The following is a 7,549-nucleotide window of genomic DNA, read 5'->3' on the forward strand; positions in this document are numbered from 1 at the left end:
TGTTGTTATTATAATAAATAATACATTTTATTTTAAGAGCTTTTCAAAACACCCCAAGTCTCAGCCAACTTTAATGATCAAGTCAAATCACGTCAAACTGTATTACAATCTTTCAATTCACACAGATGCTTCAGTTCCATAGTGCTTGGATCAGTATCCTCTCCTCATGGAGAGGGGTTAGGGAGTCAGAGAAAGAGAAGGAGAGGAAGAGAGCAGGAGGAGACAAATGGACTACCATTTCCATTCCCTTTTCCTATGATGACGTTATTACTTGCAGTCTGGCGGTGTCTCTTAAGTTTATCTAGTCTAGGAACGTAATACCGTCAAACAGTAATAAACCTTAAAAACAGAGAGACATACCCAGACCCCCCACACACTCCCCAACCCTGGTCATGGAGAGCTATAGGGTGTACAAGCTTTGTAAGTTACATATCAGCATTAATACACCTGATACAGCTTGATGAGAGGTTGATATGTTGAATCAGGTGTGTTAGTGCTGGGCTGGAACAAAAGCCTTCCCAATGCAATTCACCTCCCATTCAGACAGATCCCTCAGTATCAGGAGAATACATACCAACTCTAACCTAAAACGACATATTATACACTATACGGTACATATTGTGAATAAATACCAGTGACATCACAGGGTCAGAGTTTAACTCATTTGTGTGTTTAGAGTACTAATGAGAGAAGGAGGATGAGGAGATGGGGAGTAGACTTTAACGTAGGGGTTGGTGTCTCAAAGGGTCGGAGAGGATGTGTAGCTGATGGCCTGCAGTTTGGTTCAGATGTGTGTCTAGCTGACAGACTTTAGTTTGACCCAGGGGTAGTTCATTGGCGAAATTGTGGTTGCAGAGCTCATCCAATGGCGGCTCAGGGTTAGAGATCGCAAACTGGACCACATCCTCGATCACCTTCCTGATCTCAACAGCTACACTATATATACACAAAAGTATGTAGACACCCCATAATATGTGTAGATTATTCAGCCACACCTGTTGCTGACAGGTTTATAAAGTCGAGCACACGCCATGCAATCTCCATAGACAAACATTGACAGTAGAATGGCCTTACTGAAGAGCTAGGTGAATTTCAAAGTGGCACCATCATAGGATGGTCAGTTCATCAAATTTCTGCCCTGCTAGAGCTGCCCTGGTCAACTGTAATTGTTGTTATTGTGAAGTGGAAACATCTAGGAGAAACGGCTCAGCCACGAAGTGGTAAGCCACACAAGCTCACAGAAAGTGACTGCCGAGTGCTGAAGCATGTAAAAAAAAAACTGTCTTCGGTTGCAACATTCACTACCGAGTTCCAAACTGCCTCTGGAAGCAACATCAGCACAAGAACTGTTTGTCCAAAGCTTCACGAAATGGGTTTCCATGGTCGAGCAGCCGCACACAAGCCTAAGAGGGTTTAGACCTGAATAGCAGGGTTCAGCTCTAGCCCTTGGTCGATGAGAGAAAGACACAGAGCCCTGTGCATCCCAAACCAACACTGCACTACACTGAAGGGTGTCTAGACAGGCTAAAATAGGGAGTGAGGAAGAGTGGCAACACAAAGAGGTGGGTAAGGTTAAAACAAAACAGACTGAGGAGAGAGCGAGAGAGAGGTGGTGTGGGTGGGGAGTTAAGGGGCGCAGAGGGACCGGAGGTCAAGTAACAGTCACAGGGTCAGAAATATCGTCTCACCTATCCCCAGGGTCGCTCATGCTGTGTCCATGGTAACATTAGGTCTCCAGCTCCACGTGACAATAAGACTCTGCCAGAGAGATTTCTAAACAAAAAATAATCAAACAAGGAAGCCAACGCCTCCATGACACTGCTGAATAGCCTGATCAGGGATTTCTATTGGAGCGGCAGTTTCTCACAATTTATGCTCTCTAGCTCTGCACCACACACAGTGATTAAACTGGGACGAGATGCAGCTCTGTACTGGAGTCTCTTCCACAGAGTGTCTCTATGCTGGTCACATACAGTGCCTTGCGAAAGTATTTGGCCCCCTTGAACTTTGCAACCTTTTGCCACATTTCAGGCTTCAAACATAAAGATATAAAACTGTATTTTTTTGTGAAGAATCAACAACAAGTGGGACACAATCATGAAGTGGAACGACATTTATTGGATATTTCAAACTTTTTTAACGGAAAAATTGGGCGTGCAAAATTATTCAGCCCTCTTAAGTTAATACTTTGTAGCGCCACCTTTTGCTGCGATTACAGCTGTAAGTCGCTTGGGGTATGTCTCTATCAGTTTTGCACATCGAGAGACTGAAATTTTTTCCCATTCCTCCTTGCAAAACAGCTCGAGCTCAGTGAGGTTGGATGGAGAGCATTTGTGAACAGCAGTTTTAATTTCTTTCCACAGATTCTCGATTGGATTCAGGTCTGGACTTTGACTTGGCCATTCTAACACCTGGATATGTTTATTTTTGAACCATTCCATTGTAGATTTTGCTTTATGTTTTGGATCATTGTCTTGTTGGAAGACAAATCTCCGTCCCAGTCTCAGGTCTTTTGCAGACTCCATCAGGTTTTCTTCCAGAATGGTCCTGTATTTGGCTCCATCCATCTTCCCATCAATTTTAACCATCTTCCCTGTCCCTGCTGAAGAAAAGCAGGCCCAAACCATGATGCTGCCACCACCATGTTTGACAGTGGGGATGGTGTGTTCAGCTGTGTTGCTTTTACGCCAAACATAACATTTTGCATTGTTGCCAAAAAGTTCAATTTTGGTTTCATCTGACCAGAGCATCTTCTTCCACATGTTTGGTGTGTCTCCCAGGTGGCTTGTGGCAAACTTTAAACAACACTTTTTATGGATATCTTTAAGAAATGGCTTTCTTCTTGCCACTCTTCCATAAAGGCCAGATTAGTGCAATATACGACTCATTGTTGTCCTATGGACAGAGTCTCCCACCTCAGCTGTAGATCTTTGCAGTTCATCCAGAGTGATCATGGGCCTCTTGGCTGCATCTCTGATCAGTCTTCTCCTTGTATGAGCTGAACATTTAGAGGGACGGCCAGGTCTTGGTAGATTTGCAGTGGTCTGATACTCCTTCCATTTCAATATTAACGCTTGCACAGTGCTCCTTGGGATGTTTAAAGCTTGGGAAATCTTTTTGTATCCAAATCCGGCTTTAAACTTCTTCACAACAGTATCTCGGACCTGCCTGGTGTATTCCTTGTTCTTCATGATGCTCTCTGTGCTTTTAACGGACCTCTGAGACTATCACAGTGCAGGTGCATTTATACGGAGACTTGATTGCACACAGGTGGATTGTATTTATCATCATTAGTCATTTAGGTCAACATTGGATCATTCAGAGATCCTCACTGAACTTCTGGAGAGAGTTTGCTGCACTGAAAGTAAAGGGGCTGAATAATTTTGCACGCCCAATTTTTTAGTTTTTGATTTGTTAAAAAAGTTTGAAATATCCAATAAATGTCGTTCCACTTCATGATTGTCTCCCACTTGTTGTTGATTCTTCACAAAAAAATACAGTTTTATATCTTTATGTTTGAAGCCTGAAATGTGGCAAAAGGTCGCAAAGTTCAAGGGGGCCGAATACTTTCGCAAGGCACTGTATCCTCCCGTTGTCCGGGAAGAGACTGGTGTGATACTAGAAGCTGATCATCCCTCTGAGATTAGATTGTCTGAGACAAAGTTATACTTAACTGGTTTAAGAGCTTGAAGAGTGTTATAACTTTCTCATCTATGCACCTTCCAGGCTCTGCAGTGGTCTGCTGCGAGCTTGATGGCCTCCCTAACACACAGAACAGAGCACCCATGCCTTCCACCTACACCCAGAGGCAGGAAGGTCAATATAGCAGAGATACTGTACACCCACTGACCGTGTGTGTCCTACCTTGAGGCCAGGAATAGTCTCCCTCTTTTGAAGTACTCAGTGCTAGGAGAAGTCCTCTCTACAGACATCTCCATACCCAACTTGTTATCACAGATGAAGATACATGGCAGCTTCCACAGAGCGGTCATGTTGAAAGACTCAAAGATCTGGCCAAAATTGGATAAGTGGAAAAAAGTCGATGCTGATGATGATTATTATCTGATAGATATACTGAACAAAAATATAAATGCAACATCAGTGGTGGAAAAAGTACTCAATTGTCATACTTCAGTAAAAGTAAAGATAACTTAATAGAAAATGACTCAAGAAAAACTTAAAGTCACCCAGTAAAAGTCTAAAAGTACTTGGTTTTAAATATACTTAAGTATCAAAAGTAAATAGAATTGCTACAACGTGCTTAAGTATGAAAAGTGTAAATAATTTCAAATTCATTATATTAAGCAAACCAGACGGCACAATTTACTCATTTTTTTTATTGACAAATTGCAGGGGCACACTCCAACACTAAAAAATAATTTACAAATGAAGCACTTGTGTGTGAATTGGACCATTTTCCTGTCAAAATGTAATAAGTACTTTTGGGTGTCAGGGAAAATGTATGGAGTAAAAAGTACATGATTTTCTTTAGGAATTTAGTGAAGTAAAAGTAAAAGTTAGCAAAAATATAAATAGTAACGTAATGTACAGATCCCCCCAAAACTACTTAAGTAGTACTTTAAAGTATTTTTACTTAAGTACTTTACACCACTGCACAACATGCAACAATTTCAAAGATTTTACTGAGTTACAGTTCATATAAGGAAATCAGTTGATTTAAATAAATTCATTAGGCACTAATCTATGGATTTCACATGACTGGGCATAGGCCATGATTACAGACAGAAATCCTCCTCAGTTTCATCAGCTGTCCTAGTAGCTGGTCTCGGACGATCCCGCAGGTGAAGAAGTCAGATGGACTGGCGTGGTTACACGTGGTCTGCAGTTGTGAGGCCAGTTGGACGTACTGCCAAATTTTCTAAAACACCGTTGGAGACGGCCTATGGTAGAGAAATTGGACTTTGATAGGCCGCCCCCAGGTGGTGAAGGTAGGAAACAGCATCTCCACCCCGCTGATCCTCAACACTGGGGCCCCACTCCCCACTCAGCCCTCTCCTGTACTCCCTGTTCTGTTTAAGTTCCTCGCCGTACACATCACGGACAAACTGAAATGGTCCACCCACAGACAGCGTGGTGAAGAAGGCGCAACAGCGCCTCTTCAAACTCAGGAGGCTGAAGAAATTTGGCTGGTCATCTAAAACACTCGAGAGCATCCTGTTGGGCTGTATCGCCGCCTGGTACGACAATTGCACCGCCCTCAACCGCATCGCTCTCCAGAGGGTAGTGCGGTCTGCACAACGCATCACCGGGGGGAAACTACCTGCCCTCCAGGACACCTACAGCACCCGATGTCACAGGAAGGCCAAAAAGATCAAGGACAACAACCACCCGAGCCACTGCTTGTTCACCCCGCTATCATCTAGAAGGTGAGGCCAGTACAGGTGCATCAAAGCTGGAACTGAGAGACTGAAAAACAGCTTCTATCTCAAGGACATCAGACTGTTAAACAGCCATCACTAACAGAGAGGCTGCTGCCAACATAAAGAATAAAATCTTTGGCCATTTAAATAAATTCACTTAATAAAGGTATCACCAGTCACTTTAAATAACACCACTTTAATAATGTTTACATAATCTACAATTACTCATCTCATGTGTACATTGGGGCAAAAAAGTATTTAGTCAGCCACCAATTGTGCAAGTTCTCCCACTTAAAAAGATGAGAGAGGCCTGTTATTTTCATTGTAGGTACACTTCAACTATGACAGACAAAATGAGGAAAAAAATTTCAGAAAATCACATTGTAGGATTTTTAATGAATTTATTAGCAAATTATGGTGGAAAATAAGTATTTGGTCAATAACAAACGTTTATCTCAACACTTTGTTATATACCCTTTGTTGGCAATGCCAAAGTCAAACGTTTTCTGTAAGTCTTCACAAAGTTTTCACACACTGTTGCTGGTATTTTGGCCCATTCCTCCATGCAGATCTCCTCTAGAGCAGTGATGTTTTGGGGCTGTTGCTGGGCAACGCGAACTTTCAACTCCCCCCAAAGATTTTCTATGGGGTTGAGATCTCGAGACTGGCTAGGCCACTCCAGGACCTTGAAATGCTTCTTACGAAGCCACTCCTTCGTTGCCAGGGCGGTGTGTTTGGGATCATTGTCATGCTGAAAGACCCAGCCACGTTTCATCTTCAATGCCCTTGCTGATAGAAGGAGGTTTTCACTCAAAATCTCACGATACATGGCCCCATTCATTCTTTCCTTTACACGGATCAGTCGTCCTGGTCCCTTTGCAGAAAAACAGCCCAAAAGCATGATGTTTCCACCCCCATGCTTCACAATAGGTATGGTGTTCTTTGGATGCAACTCAGCATTCTTTGTCCTCCAAACACGACGAGTTGAGTTTTTACCAAAAAGTTGGTTTCATCTGACCATATGGCATTCTCCCTATCTTCTTCTGGATCATCCAAATGCTCTCTAGCAAACTTCAGACGGGCCTGGACATGTACTGGCTTAAGTAGGGGGACACGTCTGGCACTGCAGGATTTGAGTCCCTGGCAGCGTAGTGTGTTACTGATGGTAGGCTTTGTTACTTTGGTCCCAGCTCTGCAGGTCATTCACTAGGTCCCCTGTGTGGTTCTGGGATTTTTGCTCACCGCCCTTGTGATAATTTTGACCCTACGGGGTGAGATCTAGCGTGGTGCCCCAGATCGAGGGAGATTATCAGTGGTCTTGTATGTCTTCCATTTCCTAATAATTGCTCCCACAGTTGATTTCTTCAAACCAAGCTGCTTACCTATTGCAGATTCAGTCTTCCCAGCCTGGTGCAGGTCTACAATTTTGTTTCTGGTGTCCTTTGACAGCTCTTTGGTCTTGGCCATAGTGGAGTTTGGAGTGTGACTGTTTGAGGTTGTGGAGGTTGTCTTTTATACTGATAACAAGTTCAAACAGGTGCCATTAATACAGGCAACGAGTGGAGGACAGAGGAGCCTCTTAAAGAATAAGTTACAGGTCTGGTTTTCCACCATAATTTGCAAATAAATTCATAAAAAAATCCTACTGTGATTTTCTGGATTTCTTTTTCTCATTTTGTCTGTCATAGTTGAAGTGTACCTATGATGAAAATTACAGGCCTCTCATCTTTTTAAGTGGGAGAACTTGCACAATTGGTGGCTGACTAAATACTTTTTTGCCCCGCTGTCTATACTATACCATCTACTGCATCTTGCCTATGCCGCACGCCATCACTCTTCCATATATTTATATATACATATTCATCCCTTTATATTTGTGTGTATAAGGTAGTTGGGAATTTGTTAGATGAATTGCTAGATATTACTGCATAGTCAGAACTGGAAGCACAAGCATTTTGCTACACTCACATTAACATCTGCTAACCATGTGTATGTGACCAATAAAATTTGATTTGAAATTAACATTAAATTATCTAGCAACAGCTCTGGTGGACATTCCTGCAGTCAGCATGCCAATTGCATGCTCCCTCAAAACTTGGAGACATCTGTGGCATTGTGTTGGTGACAAAACTCCACATTTTAGAGTGCCCTTTTATTGTTTCCAGCAC

Source organism: Oncorhynchus mykiss, chromosome 20 (assembly GCF_057628025.1).
Source record: "Oncorhynchus mykiss isolate SJ-2025 chromosome 20, ASM5762802v1, whole genome shotgun sequence".
Taxonomy (NCBI): domain Eukaryota; kingdom Metazoa; phylum Chordata; class Actinopteri; order Salmoniformes; family Salmonidae; genus Oncorhynchus; species Oncorhynchus mykiss.